This window comes from Vicugna pacos, chromosome 6, assembly GCF_048564905.1.
Source record: "Vicugna pacos chromosome 6, VicPac4, whole genome shotgun sequence".
Classification (NCBI taxonomy): Eukaryota; Metazoa; Chordata; class Mammalia; order Artiodactyla; family Camelidae; genus Vicugna; species Vicugna pacos.
Window position 1 is genome coordinate 13,289,780 of NC_132992.1, and position 27,749 is coordinate 13,317,528.

Consider the following 27,749-nt stretch of genomic DNA (forward strand, 5'->3'; position numbering starts at 1 on the left):
GGGAAGCCTCGTGTGTTACAGATATTTGACAGAGCAAATCAGTGGGAACTGGAGTGCCCAAGCAGTGCAATTTACAATGATTTGTTACTAAAATTCAAGCTTTAAGCATTTCACACTAGGACTGAAGGGTGTTGTGTAAAGAGAATGGGATTTGGACATTCCTGAGTTTTAATCTCAGTTGACACTCAGCAATCTAAGATGAGGACATGATTTAACTTCTCTGAGCTTTGATTTCCTCTGCTGTCAGGTGGTAAAATACCCACCTTCAAGAGCTGTTGTGTGGAGTACATGAGCTTGTTTTTTTGGAAGGTGCTAAGCACAATGCCTGACAGAGAAGAGGAGCTGAATGCAGTGTGGTCATGTTGGGAGCAGGACAGCAGCAGCAGTGATAAATGCCAACAGGTGGAGAGGGAGTCCTCAGGGTTGTCTGGAAATAAAACCTCTGGAGGGCTCCATCCAAGTCAAAACCACTCAGGGGATGCCAAGGCTCCAGATGGGGAAATACCATTCAGACAATATAACAAAATGGCAGGACTGAGGCCAAAACTGTGGCCTGGTCAAAGCCAGGGACCAGTTAGAAGGAATGGAATGGAAGCAAGTCCAGAATGAAGTAAAAGGATCCTGGGAAATGACTGAGAATATGAGAGCCAGTCTGCCTGGATCCCAGCTCTGACACTAGCAATCACATGACCTTGACAGGTCCCTTTGTCTCCCTGCCCCTCAGTTTCCTGAAAAAAGGACAGGATTATGTAGTTGATTTGGACCATCCCTTCCCGCCCTAAGCTCTGTGCTATCCTCTGTTATTAACCATTGTAAGAGCAATGCTGGTCTTGACTGGCCTCATGGACACCCAGATCAGCTGTGAACAGGACCCAAAGTGTTTCCTGCAGACCTCTGCATCAAGACAACTTACAAAACTGGAAACAATAGAGAGAAAATTCAATAAATCTATCCTCAGACTTTCCCTAGGATTTTTTGCACAGAATTATGAAAAAAAAAAAAAGATAAATACCAATACCCTGAAATATTTTACACAATTATTCCAAATATAATGTTTTATGGAAGTCTGAGGCTTTCAAAGTCAAAACAAAACCTGTTTTGAAAGAAAAAATGTACTCTTCAGGTTTATGTACTTCTTAAAAGTAAAACGGAGCCTGGGAATTCTTCCTCTGAGATTTCCGCCACAGCCAAAAACAAATATAACTTCTTTGGCAAATAACAGTCCTGTATTATGACTAAAAAAAAAAATTTGTCATAAAAATCTAGAGAAAACATATTCTGTCTGCATAAAATAGCAATAATGGAACCAATAACTATCATTTCTGTCATTTGTGCATTTAACTGCTTTACCAACATTTCTACAAGAGGACCTGTGATAGACCTGAAATGGCATTTGGCTCTCTCCTTTTGGGTTCAGAAAATTAAAGTAACTCTTGAATTTGATACAACAAAGACAGTTGTCTTTTAAGAATTATCTTTTGCTTGAGACTCTACCCAAAAACCTGAGAAATGTGTTCTAGTTGTCAGCCCTCGCAGGGCTATGACTGATGTCAAGGGGAACTATTGCAAAGAAAACAGCAACGATGTTTGATGTCAGAAGTGAAAAGAAACCAATTCTCCATTTTTGAGGCTCCCAAGGCTACAGCCTGCAACCCACATCCACCACCAGCTGCTTTGCCCTTTTCCAAGGTCATCTATGTAAGATAATAAATTTGTGATATTTTAAATTTTAAAAAAGTCAATTGCTGGCTCTTGATTATATATTTTCCTGCAAGATTGCTCTTCTTAGATATGTTGTAGCTCTTCCCAGATTAACTGGATATTAAAAAAGATGATCAGAGTGTCTATATTTCTTTAAAGTAACATAATCACCAGTGGAGAATGGTATTATTCCAAAGGCTGTCCAACTATTTAATCCTTAATAACCTCCGTAGAGAGCATGCCAACTCATAAATCACAATCTCGGGAATATTATTATACTCACCTCCCCACCAAAACTGTTTTTTTGGTATATGGATTTGACAAAGTTTTGGGAAGAGAGTGGGTCGCCACCAGCAAATCCACTTAAAATAAATGTAAATTACGTTTCAATTAGCTCTGCTATCCTACCAAATGGTAGAAAAGTGCCAAAGTGTGAAAAAAAAGTGTTGAAATGTCTTTTTTCAAAGGGCCATACAAGTCATCAAGACTTAACCAATATGAATAATTCTGACTTCTCATCATGAGACATTTATGTCTGATATATTATAAAATTAGTTATACACAAACACAAATGGAAATAATGATGCTGAGTCACATGAAGTATCATGACTAAAGATTACAATAGGAAAACCTCAGTATGTGCAAAATTATTATAAGTACTATAAAATAATTTTCAGACTTGCAAATGTCAAGGATAATACCATTAGTTTATATAAAACTGTGCAATAAAATATCTAACAGCCATGGAATATTTGAAAATTTTGAAGTAGCTCACAAATCAAAAACATATTCAATTATGTTTTAATATTTTCATACTTTTACTCTATGAGCAATAGCTAACATTTGCTGATCAGACAGTAAGAATTTAGGGACCATATCCAACATCTTAAGTGGATAATCTCAATTAATCTTCACAGAACCCTCGGAGCTCAGTATGATTTACATCCGTTTTACTGACGTTGACTCCCCACAACCACGCGTACTCTGGGCATCTTCAAACCAAAAATGTATTATCTCTGCCTCCTATGATGTTTGTTTCTGGCCTTTCTTTTCCTTCATACTGTGACCTGTGGTGACTTTTCTATCAAGACTCAAAGAAGTTGCTGATAAGATAACAGAAATATAGTTAGAGTCAAAGGGATCACAGAGTAGAGGCTGGATGGATGATTTTCAATAATATTTGCATTTTAGCAGGATCCTTTATGGTTTTATGTAATGAATAATCCATTCTAATTACTATTACTGTTGTTGTTGTTGTTATTATTCTAATGTAGGAATAATCCACTTGTTGGAAGCCACTGAAAGGTTTTTGAGAACATAAGCCCTCTTAATACTCCCAAAATGGATACATGTATTGATCAGGACTCTGACTGCAAGTGACAAAATCAAACTTTCAAACACAATTTCCACAAGAAGAGAAAACTGACTAAAGATCTTCCCAATCAGGTGGTTAAAAGCTCTGACTGGCGGTTTAAGTCAGACGCCTAGCACTGGATAATTAAAACTGTGACTGGGAAGGGGATCAAGAGGTTGATGACTCTGTTCATTCTCTGAAGGATGCTCATTCCATTCCTCTCCTTCATGTTAATCTGTCTTAAAGTGGCTGAAAGTGATATATGGCTAAGCAAAGCTTCTTTAAAATGTACATGGATTTGATGGCAAATGTCTTCACATCAAAAGCTATGGCCCCATTACATAATAAAGCTTTTTAACTTGAAGATATTTAAAATGACCACTTTGACAATGGGATAGGGATAAGGTACCTTTCCACAGACTTAGATGCAATTTTCAACCCCTGCATTCCTTAACCAAGGAAAGGTGGCTAAGCAGCTATCCCTCCAACCAGCATGGCAAATTGGAGGCTCAGAAGAACTCAGACACTTGTAAGTTCCATTTGTCCTTCTTCACAGAGCAAAACAAACAGAACCGACTAGATTTAAATTTACAAACACACACACACACACACATTCTGTCTCTGTCTCTCTGTCTCTCTGTCTCTCTCCCCTTCCCTCTCTGTCTCTCTCTCTCTCTCAACTTTTCCAACCGGCTTAGAGAAGTCAATGCAGCCCTTAATGAATGGGCTTATTCCCTGCTATATATAGTCCAGACACCGCAGCAACTTGACTCAAGCTCTGATGCATTTGACAAGGCCAACATCACTTGGGGCGATACAGAGGAAGGATTGCTTCTTTCCTATTCCACTTCCAATTCAGCCCCAAGTTCCTTTTCTCTCTTGATGTATTTCTTTATCACCATCCAAATTTAGACTGACTCACAGGCTCCTTCTTTTATCCATGAACACTGAGCCAAGCCAGTGTTATCCTAAAACCCACTTGGGTATTGTCTAAGGAGAGTGAGAAGCAAAAGTGTTAGGAGGGGACAGTGAGCAATCACCCATGTCTTATTTTATTATCTACTGCAATGTCTTAAGCTAAACAAATCTCTCTCAAGCCCTTCTTTTGTGATGATTTCTATAAAGAAAGGAGGATAACACAGCTTGCTTTTAAAGAGAAGATAATGGTTAATTCCTGTTAGAAATCTCATTCCAAGAGAAGACCTGATCAGGATTTGGTCCCAGGAGAGCCCCCAGCTGATCTCAAAGAAGCTTCTTGAAGCTAAAGTCCTTTGAAGCTGTCACCAAAGCACTGCACACCATCTTCTCTGTAAACCAAACATGGGGTTCAAACATTACTAAGCTATTTCTTCAGCTCTTCAAAAAAACAATTGCTAAGCTGCTAGAACACAAATTAACTTCTTTGAAATTTAAGTAATTGGTCAATAAAGTTTACTCTGGACGAACACTGATCTGCCATCCAGTTTCTTCGATTTTTTATAATACAGTTTTTCAGCCAGCTTTCTAGTTCTCAGATCTGAGTAAAATTATTCTTCATCTAGAGTTCTCACTATGCATTTGCAAACCCTTTCTGTTCTTGGCTTTGGTCCTGGTCCTCTCTTTGGGTGGTTATACCAAAAACTAAAAAAAGGTAAGTAAAAAAAAACTGTATACAAGGGAGAGCATTGAAAAATCTCTCAGAGGGGCTGAATTTTAATTCCAGCCTCACCTCTTCTTAACCATTTAATCTTGAAGGATTACCATCTCATATCTGTAAAGCGGGCACAGTACTTGTCCATTTTACTTCAGTAGAGTAACTACATGCTTTAAACAAAAATACCAGTCATCCTTGATAAAACGTGTTGCTTGAAAACAAAGAGAAAAATTACACATGTGCAAACACACCTGCAGCATAATAATGTATTTAAATTTTTATCATACCTTATATGTTATAGTACATGGCCTTTATATAATATTTTTGTTTAAAAAAGAATCAGGATATAAATTCAAAAAAAGTCACAGAGAGACTTGAGAGAGCTACAAGCACAAGCACCAAGTTCATTATTTACTGGCAGAGACTATAAATACACATTAACATAAATGCTATTTACACACACACATTTGATAAAAATTAATTCTATTTAAAATCATGGAGGAATTTTTTTCGCTAAAATATTTTTCTTTTACTTTTTATTATGCTTCTTTTACAAGACAATCAAAATGTACAAGCATATGTGAAAAAAAATTTTAATGGCACAAATGAGCTTATTTACAAAGCAGAAACAGATTCACAGACATAGAGAACAAACTCCTCCTCTATCTCCTTCTCTCCTTTTCCCTCCCCTCCTCCTTCCTCTCTCTCTCTCCCTGCAAACATGTTAGCCTCTCTCTATCACCTGTCCTAGTCCCTGAGGAAGTGAAGTCCTTTCTCTTTAATTTCTATGAATATTGACTTAGGTTTCAAGCTGGATGAACCCTAGGCAATCCTATGAAATTCAGAGCAGAAACCTCCCTGAACGAGATGCTGTCTTTTCTGAGCCTGTGATCCTAAGAGCTTCTTCTCACCCTCAGTGAGTGAACATGGCACCAAAGGGACAGACGGGGCAGGAGACATCGGGGGGGTGAGGTAAAGGACAGCAGGTGTCAGTTCTAGCTCTGCTATAAATAACCTGCGGAACATGAAACATTTTTGCATGATTCATCTAATCAAAATCAATAATTATCTTAAAGCCACTTATTTAACCTGGACTTTTAGGCATTGTTACTATATGATCCGAGAGAGAACTTATCTTGACATTTTCCCAAATTATCCACGGAAATCACTTCCAGAATCTCTGGGATCCAGTAAGTTATCCACAAGGCTAACTCAACCATTGATTTAAATTATTGCACAGAAGGATTTAGCAGTCTGATATCTATACTCTAGTGCGTGAGCAGTCCTTCAGTAGCCACAGAGGTAAGACACATCCCGCTCTGAAGTTGTTGGATCTTCAACCAAGACAACATTCAAACCTGAAACAAATCGCTTCAATGATTCCTGAAGAATATATATGCCATAGCTGGACTTACAGAAACACCGTTTACTCTTTTGCTCAAAGCACCAAGAATTCCATTTATCTCTCTCTCTCTCTCTCCATCCATCCATCCATTCCACTAGACATCAAATGGTGGAGTGGGTAACAGTGCTTATCTCTTCCTAATCACAGGAAGCCTTCTTTATCTTACCTCTGAATTTGTTTGTTGTTTTGTTTTTACCATTAGTGTATTGTTTTTGTAGTTACACACACACAAAACTGAAGATATAGTAAAACATGCTTCTAGGATGAGACAGATGAATGAGTAATTGTAATAGCCTAAACCCACTTTGTTACCCATATTTTAGTTAAAAAACAACAACAAAAAATATAAGCTTGGCCAGACTTGCATTTAGAACAAAAAACTATTTGAAGCAGAAAGCCCTGACATTGACAGCAGTCTCTGCTCTTGTCATTTGACTTTACTCTGTGAGCACTATGAGACATGAGGTTTTTTATAGAAGAAATCAATCCACATCTATAGCATCTTTGTAATATCTTAACATTCTGGTCATATAATGTCGTAGATAACATGGGGCAGCTAAATTGCCAGGCCTGTTCACCATTCCTACAAAGATAAACATACTCTTGAGTCAAAGCTTCAAGCCTTCATTTTAAAACATAGTATTGCAGTTGAAAAGTTCAATTTTGAGAAGGGCTCAGTTAAGAAGGTGCCTCATTGAAACTCAATGGAAGTTTCAGTACTTGAACCTAAAGGCTTTAACTTTCTATTGAATTACGAAAACAGACTCCAATGTATTAATGAGTGAGTTTAGCATCACATTATGCCAAGATGTCCATGCATATTAAACTTGAAAATGCACACATAAGCAAAAGCTGGAAACACTCATGAATAATTCAGATCATATGAAGCACGTCAGGATACAGAAAGAAAGATATTTTATCTTGAACGGAAAAGATTATTCAGCATAAAAGGTCATTATGTGGCCCTAGAGTTAAATGGCTTCATCCACTCCATATACCCACTGCATGAACACTCCCAGCGCCACCAGCTGTAGAAACCAGTAGCAGAGACTTTTTTTCCCTTTCCAGATGTTTTTTGGGGGGGATACACAACTACAAGTTGAAGAGTTAAAACACAAGCATTCACCACCCTAATCGTCACTGTCCTAACCCTAACACCTTCCATTGCTAACAGGCTTGACATACCATCTGGTTTCAGTCAAGGTGCTATGTAAGCATGCAGAAGCCACAAGTTACCAGCATTTCCAATTTCTGGAATTCAAAAGTTCAGACCCGAACTAAGGTCTAGAGAGTCTCATGGGCATCCGCTGCCCCCTCCCAATTTCACCCACGTGCTCATTCAAAATACATTTGTTAAACGCCGATTTGGTGCCAGGCACTGTGCTCTTAACTGGAATACAGCAATAAACAAAGACCTGTTCTCCAGAGCTCATAGCTTTATCAGGAACACATCAAAGACATAAAAACAGAATATTAAACCTGATGTAAATGAGCAGAGGTTGCTAGGGAAGTGATCAGTCAGCAAAGACTTGGAGAGTCAGGGAATGCTCCTCAAAACTCAGACAGAAGCTGAATCAGAAGAAGTCGGCCAGAGGGGATGGAGAGGTAACCTTCCTTGCTTGTACGAAAACTCCAAGGCAAGAATAAACACGGCAAAACACGACATGAGCGTGGAAGTTCAATTAAGTATCGCTGGAGCCTGGAGAATGCAGGGAGGGGAGGGGTTGGCAGGAGTAGCGGAGCAAAAGTAAATAATACAAATAAATGCACAGAGCAAAACAGAAACAGACTCACGGATATAGAAAATAAACTAGTGGTTTCCTGTGGGGAGGGGCAAGTTAGGGGTATGGGGTTAAGAGCTACAAACTATATATAAAACAGATAAGCAGCCAGGATATATTGTACAGCACAGAACTATAGCCATTATCTTGTAATAACATAAAGGAGTATAATCTGTAAAAATACTGAATCGCTATGCTATATACTTGAAACTAATACAATATTGTAAATCAACTATACCTCAACACAAAAATTAAATTAAAAAAATAACATTACATTTTACAACTGCAAAAGAAAAGAAAAAGAAAGGAAATACATTTCAAGAGCCATATCATAAATAAAGGCCTTTGTAAAATAATTTGACAAGAAATTCAAGGGCAACATGCAGCAAATTTATTCAGGGGGGCAAGTAACTCTGTAGGCTAAATGAGAATGAATTAGAATTAGAGGACACTATGACTGGCAGCTGGGAAACTAGTGAGGGGGAATAAGGATGGCTTGGGGAGCAGGGCTGGAGAGGAAGGAATAGATTACAGCACTGTGGTCATGAGCGATGTGCAGGCCTTGGTCTTAATCAAACATGAGGAATGAAAAGAAGGGATGGAGTCCTCCTTGAGCAGATGTCTGGACTGGTGACTCCAGTTCTCTCACACACTAGCTGTGTGACCTCAGCCAAAACCGTAAACCTCTTGGTTTACTCATTTGTAAAATGGTAATAAGCATAAGACCCTCCTTGCAGGTTATGCAAATTCAATGTGAGAGTGCACAGAAAGCGCTCAACTAGTACCTGGCACATATTAGATGCTTGTATTAGTTAGGACGTAGACTCACTTGCTGTAACAGAATCTACAAATCCCCATGGCTTAAATAAGATAGAGTGAATTAAAACAAAAAGCAAAAACAAAAAAAAAAAACCCCCAGATGTAAGCAGTCCTAGGAAGACAAGCTAGATAGCCAAGGACTCTCTAACCTGGTTGGTCTGCCATCATTGAGATGATGACCTCACCCAAAGGGCCCAGGCCAACTCCACTCCAGCTACTGGGGGAAAGAAGAAACAGAGGTGAAAAGGATGTGTGGCTAAAATTCAGGAGTTGTGTTGTTACAGACAAAGGAAGGCTACATATCAGGAGACAGGAGCTAGAAATATTCAGTGCATGTTAATATTACATAAAAATAGAAATTAACTGCTTGATGGAGAGGAGAAAAGTAGGGGAAAAAAGCATTTCTGGTGGGTGAGTCTTGGTAAACCTAAGACATAAAATATTTCCAATGTTCTACTGAAGGAGAAAGATTTAGATGAAACTATATTGTATAGGGATAATGAGGAACCCAAAGGTTCTATGTAATGTAACCGGGACATTGCGAGAAACAGTATTTGGAACAAAACTATAGGAACCTCCAAATATTATTGATGAACTGCTTTCAAGGAGACTAGAAATATATTCTAACATTGAAAGGAAAATGAGTCAGCCCACAAAGGAGTTTCTAAGGATTCCCTTTTTTATGGAGCAATGCAGAACATTGTGGAAGAAAATATTAATGATTTTCTTCTACTCATGAGATGCTCTCTAAAGAAAACGAAGTCATCAATGTTCATGCCAGTGCATGAAACTTGCTTTTAGGTAGCTCAGGAGGTATGTGATATCTCACCTGGTAGTCACAGGGCCTTGAAGCAAGGGGCACTTGCCACCTCATGACTGCAAAGGTTTGCCGCCCCCAGGTGGCCATCCTATGTGACTGCAGGGATTGCTGGTCTTAAAAATGAGGCCCTAAACATTGTACCTCCAAATCCCAGACCCTGATCCAGGATCTCTGTCCGTCTCCTATTCAAAATGTTGGACTATCAGTTAGCTTTCTGTCCTTAAGATTATTCTTGTTTTTAAGTCTGGCCCTTACTGAAATCTCTACAGAAAACCTCAAAGAGCTTTTCCACCCCACTGAGTAATGGAATGAAGTCTCTAGCTTAGAATTTAACTTATTTTCATCCCTCCACAGCAGGTGGGACATTTTTAGCTCTTTATGGTTTGGCCAAGAGCAAAATCAACAATCCTAACTGCCTGTGGTTTAAACAAGATGAGATATATGACTTTTTGTAGACAGGGCACCTTCCCAAGCAAGAAGACCTCATACATCAAGCAGAGATAAAGACCGTGATGGAGCAGGCTGGGCAGGCTATCCTGGCCCCTGCAGCACAGTTAACACAAGTCCAGCATTCAGCCTCCAGCTCTAAGAAAGGTAACTTGGGGACTGATTTTCAGAGGGACTGACTTTCTTCATTTAACTTAGCCTTTTTGTTGTCAAGAACCAGAGACTACCAGTTTGAACAGGACCTGGCTGGTTTTTGCTGATCAATTCAAGCATATAACACAACTGCTTTCCAGTTGCTAGTGAGGTGGGAGTGCACTGAAGTGTCCTCCACCCCACCCTGTCTGCCTGCAAGTCCAGTCAGGTGGTCACTGGAAGGTTCTGGGTATTAGAGAACAACAACCCAGTAATTTTCTATTCAGACAGATTAATGTGATAAAAGGTTTGAAATATAACCTTGAACAAGGAGGGAAAGAGCACATCTTCACAAAATAATGTAAGGATTATTATTTTACAGGAAATAGGATACACATCAAGTTAATGGGCAGGAAGGAAATCCATCTTCCCAGTGGCAAGGTGTGTTTATTCTTAGATACTTCAGGAAAAGAACACCACGACCCACAGGACCAGAGCTCTCCCCTCACCCCAGCTCACCTTTCTCTCAAAAACTCAGGCCCATCTGCAGAGTTTTTTTCCAGAGGAGAAATTCACTGACTCAGTGGATGCCTCGAGCCTTTGGGATTAGTAAAGACTAGTTGAAAAGTACTTTTCATTAACCTGTAGAAAAGTGGGCACACAGAGAAAGAGGGGGCAGGATTTGGACACCTCCGAAGGCATAAGAAGGGCCTGGGGATGGGAGCAATTTCATCAAAATCAGACATTATTTATGTTTCATCCAGTAGGTAAAACTGTATTTTTTTAGAAGTTTTAGTTTTCATTCCTATTAGCATGACAGATCAGCATATTTTCTCATGTTTATTAATTTGTATTTCTTCTGTAACTGCACATTTGTACGCTTTGATCTCCAGTCTAATGTTGACTAATGGTAATGAGAATAGACAGCGTTGTCTTTTTCCTAAATTTACTGGGAATTCCTTTAGAGCTTTTCCATGAGTATGATTTCTACTGTTACTTGCTGATTTAAGAAAAAACAGAGAAACCTTTCAAATTAAGCATACTTCTTTTAATTTCCAAGTTACTAACGATGTTCCCCAGAAACAGATGTTGAGTTTCATCAAACGGCCTTTCTAGCATCTATCATATACTTTCTTTCCTTAATTACTGAGGCAGTGAATTACTTCAACAGATTTCCAAATACTGAACTATCTCCGCATTTGTGAAATAGGGCAGTGTTATTTTAATATTCTCCTACAGGATATTAGATGGCTGCTTTTAATATTTTTGCTTTTATGCTAATTTATAAAATAAGTCTGCAAAGGTCTTTTTTACTGGAACTTTACACACCACTGCCATACCATGAATTGCTAATTTATATATCTTCATGATTTACAATAGCTTAAATATCTCAATTTTTCGTCCTTAAAGTTTGGATTGGATTTACTGTCCAAACATTTGGATCCTGTGCCTATGAGTCAGGGGTGAAGGAGTATAGTGAGCTCTTTGATTCTCTTTCTTTATAGTCTCTACCTATTTCTGAATGCAAGTTGCTATTTTTTTCAGTAAAGTTATTCGTATCTTTTACATTTTCAAATTTGTTGTTATAAATGTATAGTTGGTACTCATTTTAAATGATTAAGTTATTTATTATCTAAATAAATGCCTCCTCATTACTAAGGTTGCACATTTGTGCTGTCAATATAGTCTTTTCAAAGAAACAGCTCTGACAATATTTTTTAATTTCCATTTCATTAATTTTTGCTCTTCATTAATTTCTTTATTCTTATTTTTTTAGTACTGCAATCTATCTACCTTCTAAGATAGAATGTATAGCCCATATATTCTGAATTTTTTTCTTTCAAAAAAGAATATAAAGGTTGAATATATTTGTCTTCACTGCCATTTACCAATAAATATTAATTTATTATTACAACTATGATATAGTAACAGTATGATTTCAAAATACTGAAGAATAACAGTTGAAAAGTTTTTTTTTCACTACCCTTGTTAACAACACAGTTTTTACTCGCCTTTTTAACCTGAGTTTTATACAGAGTTTCTTTTTAAAAATGATTTCATGTGGTTATTTTACTGTCTTCCTTTGCTCTGTTTTGTTTTTACCATCCTTTAGTCATTGATTTTTTGACTATTGCTTTGTAGATTCAGGATTTATACTTTGGGGGATTTATTGACATTTTTATTTTGCTGTAATATGTAAAAAATCTTTTGTGTCTGAAAGTTTCATAGTCAACTCATGTTTAAGTGGAGCCAACTTTTAGCAAATTTCTATGTTTATAATTCAGAATAAAGATATAAATAGAAATATAATTTTAGATACATATTTTCAAAGCTGTAACAAGAAAAATATAAGTTGAGATTGAAAACAGATTCTAATGGATCATTGAATATGGAGTTCAGTAGTTCTCAGAACCTGAGCCTTTATCATTCTCCCACCTTCCTACCACTGTTATGGGCTGAACTGTGTCCCCTCAAAATTCCTAAGTTGAAATACTAACCCTTAGTATTTCAGAATGCAACTTTATTGGGAGATAAGATCCTTAAAGAGGGGATTAAGGTATAATGAGTTCACTGAGATGGGGTCCTAATGGGGTCCTAACACAATAGGACTGGTGTCCTAGTTAGAAGAGGAAGAGACATCAGGGGAATGTGCACAGGGAAACAATGAGAAGGTGGTCATCTGCAAGACAAGAAGAGAGACTCAGGAGAAACCACACCTGCTGAAGCCTTGATCTTGGACTTCTAGCCTGCAGAAACGGGTAGAAAATAGTTCCTGTCATTTAAGCCCCCAGTCTGTGATATTCAACACGGTAGCCCTAGCAGACTGCACTATCACCACGGGCTGCAGTTCCCACCACACCTTCATTACGGAGGCCAAGTGTGTTTGCAACTCACAAGTCACACCACCACCATTGCTCTCCTTGGAGTAAAAACCTATTTCTCAATACCCATGACTTTACTAAATGTAGAAAAACAAAAGATGGTCCAAGTTTGACCACTTTATTCATTATGTAACTTGTCTGTTCCCAGTAGACATGAACCCATTCCTTTAATGTGTTCATCCTTTTCTCTCTGCCTGAAGTTCACCACACCCACATCTGAACAAATAGGTCAGTAGCTGGTCCAAGGCTATGAATTCAGGTCTCCTGATTCTTGGTTCAATGCCCTATCCTCCTTACTACACATTTCATAGACTCAACAATTTATCTAAAGAATTTACTTTTCTCTATCATCTCTATGAATAGAATTGCATGACAGTTAAACAAGTGCCCTTTAAGCTTTTGTGAAAATGACCATTTCTGAAACCCATCATAAGGTCTGATATCTTCTCATCTGGAAGGAATCAGGATTACTTCGTAATACATAATGTAATCTAGGAAGAAGGTATTCTTCAGGGATGTCTATACCTAAAATTCTGCAGATCAATCCTCTTTTGGTGAAAAAGAGTATTTCTTAGCTCTGAAACATTTAAAGCTGTAGTCAAGGCAGAGAGAAGGGTGAAAGTTTAAGACTGAAGTTTGCTTGCTACAAGAACTGCTTGAAGCCTACATTACCTTTAATATTCCTTTGACTGAAAGCCATTATATAATTATACAACAAGTTTTTGCACTATAAATCAATGGAACTCATATTAAGTAGATTTCCTCTGAAGGGACTGAAATGAGATTGGGATTGAGAAAGTGAACAGGGAGATAGCATTTGTTAATTTTTCCACTTTAAAATAAATTATTCTTTTTTTCCTTCTCCCAGTTTCACTAAAGATAATGCAAATAAGTAAAGAGGAAGAAATAGCCACCTATAATCTCACCATCCCCAGGAATAATCAATATTGTTAATTCAGTGTCCATATTTCTAGTCCATTTTATATAGACATAAATATCATTTTTCATTGAAATTACGTCTCAATTTGTGTTTTAGTTTGGATTTCCCTAGAAGACAAGGATCCAAGTGGAAGTAGTTCATTTGAGCAATGATGTCAAGAAACCCAGGTAGGAAAGTGAGACAGAAAAAGGGAAAGCAGCCAGCGAAGTGGATTTACCCAGGAAGCAACCACTGTGAGGACCTGGAGCTGATCCCAAGGAGGAATTCTGACTCCCACTGTCAGAATGAAACATGGGCCACAAAGCTATCTCAACAAAGGGGTGAGTGGCCTGGACTGTTCATACATGAACTCCATCAATTACTGTGTCAATGCTCATCTAGGGGTATAATTCTTCAGCACTTCTGGCCTGCTAAGCACATGGACAAAGAAAACTCAAGCAAAGAGAAGTAGACGCCGGCAATGAGAAGTACAGCAAGCATACACCCAGTGAGGGTGAAGGTGTACAGCTGTGGTTCACATAGCATCTACCATAATTGGAATGTTACTTGGTAACTTGCTTTATTAATATCTTTTACCTTGAATCTTTTATATGGCATTAAATGGACTGAATAATGATATTAATTGTCACTCCTCTTGGCTGCATACTAGTCTATTAAATGACTACATCTATCTCTGGTTGTTGGCATTTGAAATTTCTACTTTTTAAATTATAATAGACAAACTGTAATACACATTTTAGTACTGAAATATTTTGTACAACTATAAAAATGTCATTATTACAAATAGTCAGAATTGAATTACTGCATCAAAGGATATGCAAAATTGTATGGCTTTTGATTTGCATTGCAAAGCTGCTCTTTTGAAAGACTGCACTGATTTACACAATTAGCAATGTGTATTTTTCCTATTGTTTTCTGCCCAATATTGAGCCAAAGGGACAGGGCTTCCCCCAAAGAGCCATGGTAGCAGCCAAAACACTGCCACCCCATTGGGCTTGGAAGGCAGAGCATCAAACCACAGAGAATTATTCTTGAGACTTAAAATTGAATGGAATTTGCCTTGCTAGGTTTTGGACTGGCTTGGGACCTGTCACCCTGTTCTTCCTTCCAATTTCTACGTTTTCAAATGGGAATATTTACCCTGTGCCTGTCCATCATCAATATTTTGGATGTATATAACTTGTCTGGTTTCACAAGTTCATAGCTGGAGAAGAATTTTGCCTCAGGATGAACTGCATATTGAATTTCAGCCATATCTGTTTTAGATGATATTTAGATGAGATGTTGGCCTTGAGACTTTAGAGTTGACGCTAGAATGAGTCAAAAGTTTGGGAGCTGTTGGGATGGAATGCATGCATTTTGCATGTGAGAAGAATGAACTTGGGTGGTGGACAGGTGTGGATGCTATAAACTGAATTGTGTCCCCTAAATTCATATGTTGAGGCCTTAAGCCCCAATGTGATGATAATTGGAGATGGGGCCTTTGGGAGGTAATTAGGTATAGATGAGGTCATGAAGGTGAGCCTTTCATGATGGGATTATTGCCCTTATCAGAAGAGACACCAGAGAGCTAGCTCTAGAGCACTCAGTCTCTCTCTGCCACGTGAAGACACAGCAAGAAGGCAGCCATCTGCAATCCTGAAAGAGAGCCCTCACCAGATTCCCTTTTACAATCCCCTGGGAAGAGCGGAACACCAAGTAAGCACGCCCACTGAGCAACCTGCTAGGTCTGTTTCCAGCTCACTATGTTTCATGTCTTTCTTTGCCTCTCTTCTCTTTTTTCCTCTATCTCACTGCACACACGTTTGCACCTCTTTAGGCAGCAACACTTTGCTGCTGCAGGCTCTGCTTTCTAGGAACCCAGAATAAAAACACATTTTTGATAAAGATATTACATTTTAATTATAATAGAAAAAAAAGTCCAATGAACCTTTAAAAAACAAAAATAGTATATGCAAAAATTATTGAATTGGATCATTTTATGTTTGAGATGGCTATTTAGAAACCATTATCTTTTAGACCTCAAGCAGTAAAGTTTCCAGTTACATCCTTGTATAAAAGCATGGTCTGAATAACAGAATATACCTACTTGGATTCATGGCTTTTAGAGAACTATACCCAAATAATAAGAATTAGTGACAAAGTATAAACTTGATGAGAGGTCTCAAATATAGAGTATAGGTCCATTTTAATGTTTATCACTGACACAGATTTATTTTTAAAACTGAACTGAATGTATAAATAATAGGAAATGGAAAGAATATACAATATTATAAATAAAATTCAAATTCAAAGTGACCTCCATCTATAATGTGAAGCATCTCTATCTTACAGTGAATGCTAAAATGTACTGTCGAGGTTAATTTTAACAAAGATAAATCTGAAGCTCCAAATTTGGGTTCAGAAATCCAAATGTACAAAAACTGGTTAGAAAGAACGTGTTTCTGCAGCAAAGATTGAATTTAGGATTTTAGTTGATCACAAAACTCATAAGGACACCTTTAAGACTCTAACCCAGTCTTACACACTATTAAGAGGAGTAAGTTGTCCAGATGATCCAGAAGAAATAGTCCACTATTCTCTGTTCTGTAAGACTCTTTTTTCAGTGACACTGTGTCCAGCTTTGGGAGTCAATGAGAATCGGAATGCTGTTAAGATAGTTGATATATCTAGGAAAATTAAGTCTAAAAGATTACAGATCTGAAAAATATGTCATATGAAAAGTAAATGGTTGAAAGGACTAGGAATATTTAACCTAGAGAGTCCCCCTGGGGCACTTAACAGGTATCTTCAAATTATTAAAGCACTGTTAACAGAAAAAGATATAGACATACAGATTACAGGTCGTTGTAAGAGAGAAAATTCCAGTGATGATGCCCAGACTTCTGTGGCGATTATCTCCTCATGACTAGAAGTATCCAGTTAGAGGCTGGATGACCATTTAATTCGGGAGTGGAATGGTGGAACAATGGCCTCTAAAGTTCCCTCTAACTCTAAGCCACCCGCTGGAGGAGCCTCAAAATAGCCTTCTTTCATTTTGAAATTTTGTGAATCATTATCATGTGAAGTTCACCTTAGCAAGTTATTTTTTTAAGTAATAAAAGTCCCACACATCTTTGAAACATAAGACAAGTAGACAACTATTATCCTACAACTGAACAAAATAAATTCTTTTTTTAAAGGTCATGAGCAAAGAAGGATCATTAATATTCAGGAAGAGAATATGCACAGTGCTGATATAATGAGCAGAATGGAGATTTGATTCAAGTGGGGAGGAACAAGCCTGAATTTATAATCAAAGCCGGGGCTATCACCGCTCGGGCGGAGATCAGTAGCACAGTAGTAGCTGCTACTACTAGCAGAGAGGGTAGAAATAGCAAAACGTAGCAAAGAGGGTAGCACAGAGGTTCTCACCTAAACAGCAGTGAATGACAAAGCCAAGAGAGTGTGCATAACCCAAAACCTTTAAATAAAACCTAGGTCCCCTAGTCCAGAGCTGATATCATAAGGACTATGCAATGAAAAGACATCACAAACAGGTATCAGAAATGAGGTATGGAGCCAAGAATCTGGCCAGGAAGATAAAAGCAGGGCCTGGGTAACAGCCAAGAATTGTGTTCCCTGGATACACATTTAGATGGAGTTTACTGAACATGAGATTGGAAGTTCATAGCATGAAAAATGAAAAAAAAATTTGAGAGAGATAATTTGTCTTGCAAACTGTTCTTCTCAAAGACTTCTTCTATAAAAGATTATAACCTTCCTTTTGCCTTTTTTTGGGGGGGGGTTATATATCCTTTCTTATATGAAATAATGATAATTGCAAATTTTGTTTTGTTCTGTTGAATGCTTTCACTGGCAATGGGAAATACTAACAAACCTGGGCCAACCTCTTCGTTTGTTTTCCTTTTAATTTCACCAGTCTGTGAAATTTAAAAATCTGGGAGCAAGTGGCTCAGAACATCCATTTGTGTTTACAATTTGATTTTGTGATGCAGTTGGGGTAACATGTTAAGTCTGGACTGAAAAGAAGTTTGAAAAGAAACAATTTTATCTGGCAAGTACAATCAATAACTGTACAATATAATTTCCTACATGCCACACAACTTCATTCATTTTTAAATATTCAAATATTTTAAATATCAAAAATTTTAAGTATCAAACTATTATGAAGACTACATAGGGTACTTTTTTGTTCTAGTTTGTTTTACTGTGTTCATTAACTGCTTTAATGAATGCAGAGTAACTAGCTTTATTGTTCTGTGAATGTATGTGTTCATTTACAACATTCAACTGAGGAAAAAAATCAAAGTTAACAATTTTCAGTAATTAAATGTTAAGCAGTCAAAATACTAAACAGCATTACCCAGATATATTTCTAAATGCATATAAAAACTTCTTAATATTTCAATCTCAAATAAAATATACCTATGGCATAAAATTATAGTTCGAATCATGCAATTATGACTGAGTCTTGTTGGGTACTTATTCTAATCAATGTATCACCCTTCTGAAGATTAAAATAAACCATGAACATGAACTCTAAGCATATTTATACTTCTAAAATGTAAGAGAAATATGTTAGCCGTTAGGCCACAGACAAGCATTATTTTTCTGAGCCTATTTCCAAATCTCATTATGAGGAAAATAATGAGACGTACTATATACAACTGTGAGTTATTTTTAATCACTGGAAATTGTATAAGTCATGTCATAATACTAAAATAAAATCAAGCACAATTGAATTTAATAATATTCCTAAGCAAATAATTCAAGATGCATGCCAAAGTCAGTGATTTACATTATCTTCAGCTTTCACTGTGTAAATATGCTACAAAACAGAGTTTCAAGTGATAGAATACTAGATAATATATTGCCTACTCTAATTTCTACCTAACCACCAAGATTATAGATGTACTTATCAAAAATGAAGAAATTAAAATATGACATATAACATTCATCTGAGCATAAAAATACCATTTCTGTGAGAGCTAAATTAGAAGTCTCAAAATAATATGTGTCATTTTCTTACACTAACATGTTCCAAATTAAGAAAGCAGCATGTTAAGTATAAGTCTTAATTTATGAACTGCCTTTGGGAATGAAATAAATTCTGGGTGACCAAGCTGTTTCAAAAATAACTTTGCATTCATTATCTTAAGCAACACTGAAGAAAACCTTCACACCAGCTCATGACCATGCTTTCCGTCTAATAAGGCAAGTGTCACCCCCAAGAAGCTAGTTTATCATATAACATTTCTATTCAATCATTTCATTTTTCGTATAATTTTCCTCCTAATCCTTTGTCAAAACATGAGGAAGAAACAGAATCTTATCTCTGCATAATTTTCCCTCAGCAGACTGCCATTGCCAGCAGCAGCAGATTAATAATAGATGCTCAGTGACTCTTCAAGTATTACTGGCATTAGGCAGCAGAGCCTGGGGTTAACAAAGAGGTCACTTAGGGTCATTCTGCTCAATGGATGTACAGTAATATTTTGCTAAATCTCTCTTCCATGGAATTTAAAAATTTTAATATCTTCTCTCAGGTTCATGAAAATTCCTAGGAGTTTATGTTTGCAAGTCTGACTCTGAGCTTCTTTTCCCAATACTAATTCAGCTGAGAGGAGAATTTCTGTCTCATGCATGCTATTTTTAGTCTGCCTGGTGACCATGCAAATGTGGAAACCAACCGACTTCCTGAATTTCTACAAAATTCACGCCAGCAAACTCTACCAAGGATTTGAGTTATAAGAAGTATTTACATCACAGAAACACAAACATTTACCAGTAAGTAGACTTTTTTCTCAAAACCTTCTCCTTCCTTAGTCTTCTTGTCTCCCCCTTCCTTCTCCTCCTTCTTATTACTAATTTCCAACTTTTCAAAATGTATAACCTGGGCTCCAGCCTCCACTCTGCTATTTTATCCACTTCTTTTTCTTCTTTTCTTCTTCTATGCTATTTCCCTGTCTTCTTTGCCCCTCGAGGAAGTAAAATAGAAACAGCTCATTTTTAATGCAAAATAGTTCAAATTCCTCTTACCAATAATGCTGGTTACACTGACAATAAAAGCAATATCAAAGTAATTCACTTAGAATTCAAAGGTGTTTCTTAGTTTACAGGTTCCAATCTAAAATTCAAAATTACTTGGAATAATAAAACCTAAAGGTGCTATGATTCAAATATCCCTTGCTAAATAACTCTGATGTGGAATAAATTCTACGAAGATGACTTTAGGCAAGTAGTTCCTATCCAAAAATAAACATATCTCAGAGGGTTACAGGCATAAGCCAAGTCAAAGCACATAGGCAGAAGTCAAGGTTCATGAGCCCTGAATGTGCTTGGCATGTGTATTCATCAGAATCACATATTCTTACCTCTCCTTTATATGTGCAAGCACTGAGTTGTAGAGCAAATTAGTTATTAAGATTGTCCTTTAAAGTTCTAATGAGTTCTCCAGCAATTTACTCAGATATATAAATACCTTTTTCTCTATTTCACCATTAGCTACCCAAACAAAAGCAAGCAAGCTGATTTTCACTTTCAGTCCTGAAGGAGTACCAGAATTCAGAATTAACCTACTATCATAAACAACCAGAAAACTAGAAAAGTATAGGGGAAAACCCCCACAATTTTCAGATATTGGACTGCAGTCAGTGTAGGGCTATGATGCCAGACAGAAATAAAAGAAATGAGGTAAACCTCGTAATTTCCCATACCTTCTACCTTGATGCAATTTCCAGAGAGCCGAATAGAAAGGAATGATCTGAAAAGAGTTTAGAAAAAGAGCTCAGATTTCAGGAAAGTAGAAGTGGCTAAAATTTCCAGGGCAGAGTACCTGAGAAATCAAAAGAGATATATAAGACCTGAAAAACACGAAGAACCAACTTGGCCTAATTGACATAGTGAACATTCTGACCAATAACTGCAGAATACACCTTCTTTTCAAATCCACATGGAATACTCACCAATGTATACCATATATTGATTCATAAAACAAATTTCAGTAAATTTAAAAGAACAAAATCATACCAAGCATATTCTCTGATCATATACAATTAAATTAAGAAAGAAAACATAACACTATCTTGAAATTCTCAAAATATTTGGAATGAAACAACACATTTCTAAATAAGAAATAACAAGTAAAATATTTAAATAAATGAAAATGAAAACCCAACACACTATAATTTGAGGAACATAGCTATGGACTAAAAGCAACATTCTAAGCCTCTACTTGGAAGAAGCTGGTAAAAAAGCAAATTAAACCCAAGGAAATTAGGAGGAAAAAAATAATAAACATAAGAGCAGAAATCACTGAAATAGAAAACAGAAAAATAATAGAGAAAATCAATCCAAAAGATGATTATAAAGTTCTAGCTAGACTGATCAAGAATAAAGAGAGAAGACTCAAATTACCAATGTCAGTGATGAAATGAGAGGATATCACTGGAGACCCTACAGGTATTAAAAGAGTGATAAGTGAATGCTATGAATAACTTCATGACCATTAATATGAAAACTTAGATGAAATGTCACATGCTCATCCTCAACCAGTCTCTTCAAGGCTGTGAAATGTTTTGCTTGGCCTAACTTTGGTTACATGTTTACTTCTTTCATTGAAGGTTCAGATTCACTCAAACCACATGGGTTATGAATTTAAGAGAGGTATTGAGTAGGCAAAGAAAACATATGTCTATTCTACAACAGTGGTCCATGTTTAACCTTGCTATTTCGTCTTTCGCATTTGTATCACTGGGTAGTCACTGTTTTGAAGTCAATTTCTCTATCTAAAGGACACATTCTTCCTATCTAGGAAGAATGTAAGAAATTAGCCTATGAAATGCCTTGCCTAGTTCATGCTCTATATTCTTTCTAGGGTCTTTTGACATCTTCCACAATTTTTGACACAAATTGACAACTGGTGAAAGTTAAAACTTTTAAGTCAAGCTCCATCTAAATTCTAGGATCAATCTTGAATTTCGTCAATGGAAAGTTAAAAAAAATTTTTAATTTTAGCATGAAGTCTCTACTGCTGATTACTGTTTTTGGACCTTGGGTCTATGGACGTCTTCTCTGGGCCTTTTCTTTGTTCTTAACATCATGGCCCAACAATGCCTTCAAGTACCTATAGGCTAGGAAGTGGCTCTACCTAGGTCTTTCTAGTATTACTATTCTAAACCCTCAGCTTTATTGTTGGGCCCTACCCTGTGAGACCTGACTCCTCTGAAGCCAGCTTATGTTCTCATAGTCAATGAGCGTTGCTCCCCTGCTGAGACATTCTGGGATGTATCTGTTTCTTACAGTGTAGATTTTATACATTACCAAGATATAACTAAAGGCTCTTTCTAAAAGAGATTAGGATTATTGAATCACCTACCTTCCTGGAAATTTTATTTCTGAAAATAAACTGAATTAGGATATAAGGAATATGAATTGTACAATCTGCACATTTAAAAAATCAGCCATTCGTTAAAACAACCTAAAAATGTCTTAAAGAAAATAACTATCTTTATGTGAATACACAAATATGCCTGGCTTGGGCTGTGTGAGCAACTTAAACACTATTTCATTTAATCTCCATACCACTCTGCAAGGTAAAAACTAAAAATCTCTTTTAATAAATGTGTATATTAAGTAACTTGATCAAATTCATAGGTTGTTGAAGTTCAAACTAAGTTTGTAATATCACTAATTTCATAGATTCATTAGTACCATAAAATCTATTAAATATAAGTGAGGAAAACAAAAAAGGGTCCATCATAAAATTAGAACAGGAGTTCATTTCATTGAGAGATAAAAGAGTGTAGTGGAAAAAATACAACTCTGGAGTGAAATAAACTGCTATTTAAATCCTAGAGATGTTAGAATGTTTTAGTATATCAGTTAGCATAATTTTCAACATTGAGTTTGAAGATGAAAATGATATAGCCATAGCCAACAAATAAGTTAAAGCATTCAATGAAATCTCACATTTATTTATAGTACAAAGTAAGTCTAGAAGGGAACTTACTCAACCTGATAAAAACCTACAGAAATATCATTACTAATTATTTTTTTAAAAAGACTTCTTTAAAATCAAGAATGACAAAGTTTTCTGGCAAATATGCTGGTCTGAAAAGTAAGCCTTCCAAGAAAATAATAAATGAATGAATGAATGGCATAACATATGTGATAATCTTACAGAGAAAATTATAAATCTTCACTGAAGTATTAAAGAAGACAAATAATGGAGAAACATACTCTGCTTATAGATAGGAAGATAGTGTTTATAGATATTGATCCTTCCCAAATTGAACTATAAATTTGTGTAATTTCAATCAAAATCCTAACAAGAATTTTTTCACAGAAAATTATAAGCTAATTTCAAATTTCTATAGAACAGTAAAATAAATAGAAAATATTCCCCCAAAACTGATTATTAGAGGGAACATTACCCAACAAAATAGCAAGATTTATTAAGCTAAATTAGTTTAGAGAGTTAGTAGTAATTCATCTTAAATGTTATGCATTGATTAAAAAAAAATAAAGCAGACAAACAGAACACAATCTAGAGCCCAGAATCTGACCAACATATATTAATAAATGTGATCTCTAACAAAGATGGCATTGCAAATCAGTGGGACAACAGTGGACTACTCAATAAATGGTCCTGGGGGGGGAATTCCATATAAAAAAGTAAATCTTGATTTCCTACCTCACACTATTCACAAAAACTAATCCCATTTATATTAAACATGTAGGCACAGAAGCAAAACATTAAAACTTTCAGAAGAGACTGTGACCTTCTTCTCTTGCTGTCCCCAAATGCCACCCATGGGCTAGTTTGGTGCTGCCTGGCACTTCTTTTGTAAAACGGCAGCTAAAACTACTCCAGCATTCATGCTGGCCAATAAAAAGCCCATGTGTAGACTCAGGGCTGAGAACGAGGATCAAGATAATTTCAAGCGGCAGGATAGGCACCGTAGTGCAGTTTAAAATTAAGACGTTTATACCACTTAGTAAACTAATGAAAACATATTGTAAACAACAGGGCTTTTCAATAAGGCAGATCAGCTCCTGATTTGGTGGGCAGGCAATCAATAAAAGACACACCTGCAGAGCTGGAAATGGGACGGAAGAGGCTGTCAGTGTGCACCCCAGCAGCAGACAGAGAGTGTCTAGTAAACAGAGAAAGTACTTGCTACCTTTCTCTGGACCTGTGTCCTCAGGTAAAGCAATGTATTCTAAATTTAAAAACCATGATTTGATTTCAACACACTCTGGCTGCTACAATAGGCTTTCTTTAGTCTTTTGTTTCACCTTCTTGATTCATTTTAATTGTATATAAAATAACTGATGTATGCAAACAGGTACTTTGCATTTTATTTTCCAAATAGACAATGATATGCAAAACTGGGAATGAAAGGGGTTACTCAACTCTTATAAACTGGTATGACTTTCCCAACTTTAAACTTTTGTAATTACTCCCATGCAAAGAAACTCTCTTCAAATTACCCCAGTCTGAATCTGTTTTCTTGGACTCTGATTCACATACCTATTTTTCCCAGGCCTGGCACCAAAGCAGAATGTTTGGTGGCAAGATCTACATAATTGTCCACTGGTTGATGTAATCTGATCTGGCTGAGGTGTCACAACCTGAATCCTCAGAGACCAGAATTAGATACAAGCCCCTAAATGTGTTTCTAGAAATCAGGACAAGAAGTAACAAAATGAGTTCTATTTGTAGGAATATATTCCCATAAAACCTACATGAATCTATAGACAACAAAATGGAAGTAAGTATATGAAGTACCTACTTATTCCAGTAACAGATTGCTTATTTTTGCTTAAACTTGAAATTTTATACAAATAGTTTCTAATCTGTTTGTGTATGAAGACATTTGTTAATAATAAGGAATGTATTTGTGAGGTAAAATATAAAAATCTTATTGTTTATGTACCTTACAATAAAAATATGAAAACTAACCAAAACATTTTTAAAGGAAAATTCTGTATTTCTTTGGTCTAAAGGTTCATTTAACTTCAGACATTGAGGATGATATTAACTCTGTGATTCCAAGGTCAGGAGCAAGGATACCTGGAGGTTTCAGTTCCTGAACCACTTGTCAGGTTCAAGATCCTTAAGCATGCTGATCACAGCTAAGAGGATTTGTTTTCCTCTGTGTTATTTTTCTGTTCTGTCAGATCATTAGCAGTATTTAAATTGTATTTTTTAAGCCCTCTTCTCTTCTCCAGCTTGTGTGTTTTTTAAATTTGTTTCTAATATAAATGACAGAAGACATTTCCCACCCCAGCCCCAGCTACTTCCCCAGTGTCATCTCCTGTTTATCCACCCAACAGCCTCTCCCCAGTCTCCGTCTGCTCCCGGCACAGCCATACCTCAGGGCTCCTACTGCAGGCCACAGTGCTCATCCTTCTTACCTGTGGCAGACATCATGTCCCCTTGTCTAGAAAGCCCTTCCCCTCTTTTCCACTGAACCCCTTCTAGCAGCTGCCCCTTGATATTCTCCTTCCACTCCTTAGCACACGGAATTGTCTTAGGGCTCTGGTACAGGCAGGGGCCAGAAATTCCTTGCTTCTTCCCTACATCATTCTAGGCAGGTACTGTCTGCTCTACCCTGAAATATTATGTTGGCTTCTAAGTCAATGTGCCACACATGTTGTGAGAACCAGCTGTATGCTGGGCATCCTGCTAAGCTCTGACAATACAAAGACTGCCAGGGTGGCAGAGTAAAGAAGGTGGGAGACAACAGGAATCCAGGCAAAGAAAAGCACATTACAAAGGTCCATTCTGGAGGCACGTGTGAAAGGCTGTGAGCACACTGATGCTGTCAGCAAGCAGCATGATCAAAGGCCATGTGTGGTGGGCAGGAAAGAGTTTAAGACATTCCCTGCTGGTACTAGTCTGCAGCCTATCATTGCAAAGTCACATTCATACTGTTTCTGATCATTTGGGAGAGAAGACAAAAAAATCTTAGAGCAAGCAGAGTGTTTTCGGTGGATACCAATCTTCCTGCAGCCCTTTTTCAGAACACAGACAAGAGGCCTTCTGTGGCCACATCAAATTCCCTATGACAGGGCTCACTGCACCACGGTCTCTGTCCTTCCTAGCACTTGCTATAGCTGCAATTTTGAATTTTTTAAAGTGTGACTGCTTCACGATTTTTTATCATACTAAATTGGAAAAGCCACAAGGCCAGGCTCTGCTTGTTTGTCTCATCTTTGTATCTTTAGCACCTAACACAATGCCTGTCAGGTTAAAATGCTCAGTAATTATATCTCAAAGAAGAGCCAATAAATGATGACACTATTATCAGCTAAATAGTCATATACATTTTAGATACACTGTGCCATGTAATCCTTACAATAATGCTACTTTAAATATGAGGTAACTCAGTCTTTGAGACCTGGGAAATGGCAGGTTTAAGATGTGAGCCCAGGTCCATCTGGCCTCGCTGCACCCACAGTCTTAGCTCTACCATCCTATGACAAGATCCATGTCCTTACTGAGGAAAAGGGAGATGGTTGACACAGTAAATTTCCAGAAACAGCAGGATCTGGAAGCAACGGACAGAATGAGGAGTCATTTTTAGCAAGTCCATCTGATACTGAACGCCAAAATGCTGAATTCCTGCCACTTTCTATCCTACCATGACAAATTGGAAACAACTTAAATATCCAAAATAAGAAAACCGCTAAGTCAACTACAGCACACCTGTGTGATGAAATATTATTAAATTGTTAAATGTCATGTTTTATAGAATGTGGAAAAATGTTCAAGATACATCATTAGGTAGAAAATGAAGATTATAAAACAGACTATATACAGTAACTCAATTTTGTTAAAGTATATATTGCATATGATTCAACAAATGGTGTGCACACACACACATTTTACAAGAATGTACACCAAAATGTCAATAGTGTTATGAGTAACCGAATTATAGATGAGTTTAATTTTCTTTCCATTTTCCATTTTTCCATATTTCTGTAATTATCATACACTACTTTAAAATTCTCACAAGTATAACTTATGGTAAATATATAGGTACAATAAAATACACTAAGCCAAAATATTAATAGTGATTTTTCTCTGTATAGTAAATAAATGATTTTACTTATTTACTAATAATCTTTTTGTATTTAAAAAATTAAGGCAACAAAATTCGTTTGTAAGACGGAAACAAATTACATTTCCCCCTCAATACGCTTTGATAATACTCTGGTTGTTAATAGAAGTACCCTCTGCTCTCTCCCACTCTGTCTGACGTAACTCTGTTACCCACACCGATGTTCTTAGCAACTGCTTACAACATATGTTCACAGTTACATTAATTCTGAAGTTCCAGTTATTTGTCTAACATATATAAATATATCAATAATATGGACCCTAAAATAAACAAACGGTTTGCCTCCATAACATCATTAACATCCAAGAGTCCCAGAGGAAGAACTAGGTTTATTTTCACAGCCAATTTTTGCCTTTTGGCTGCCCTGGGTCCTGGCTTCATTCCCAGATTAGGTCTTGTCTCTTGCTAGGAGTCAACCAACTACTGAAAATTCAGATTTGGAAGCCAAAAGACTGAAAAAGAAGAGCTTGACGAGTGAGCCAGCCTGTCAGGTAGCCCACAGCCTGTCTCTGGTGCAGGAAGGCAGAACAGAAGCTCCTGCCAACCATCAGAGGGAGTCCAGGGTGGACCACAAACATCTGGGACAAGCTGCAGGAAGGCCAGGGGTGGAAATGTTCCAAACATGAATCCTGACTGTAACCTAACTCTTCTCATTTGATTATGTTCCACGAGGGTCTTACCTTTTATCTCCTCCACCCATAG

The 27,749-nt window shown here is 37.0% G+C and overlaps 1 long non-coding RNA gene across 1 annotated transcript in view; it reads right to left on the reverse strand.

Moving 5' to 3' along the window:
- Positions 1–5,927: 5,927 nt before the first annotated feature.
- LOC140697076 (uncharacterized) overlaps positions 5,928–27,749 on the reverse strand; it is a 39,619-nt gene continuing 17,797 nt past the window's right edge. The window contains exon 3 of the long non-coding RNA XR_012073893.1: positions 5,928–6,046. This is a non-coding gene — a long non-coding RNA (uncharacterized lncRNA). The remainder of the gene's footprint in view (positions 6,047–27,749) is intronic.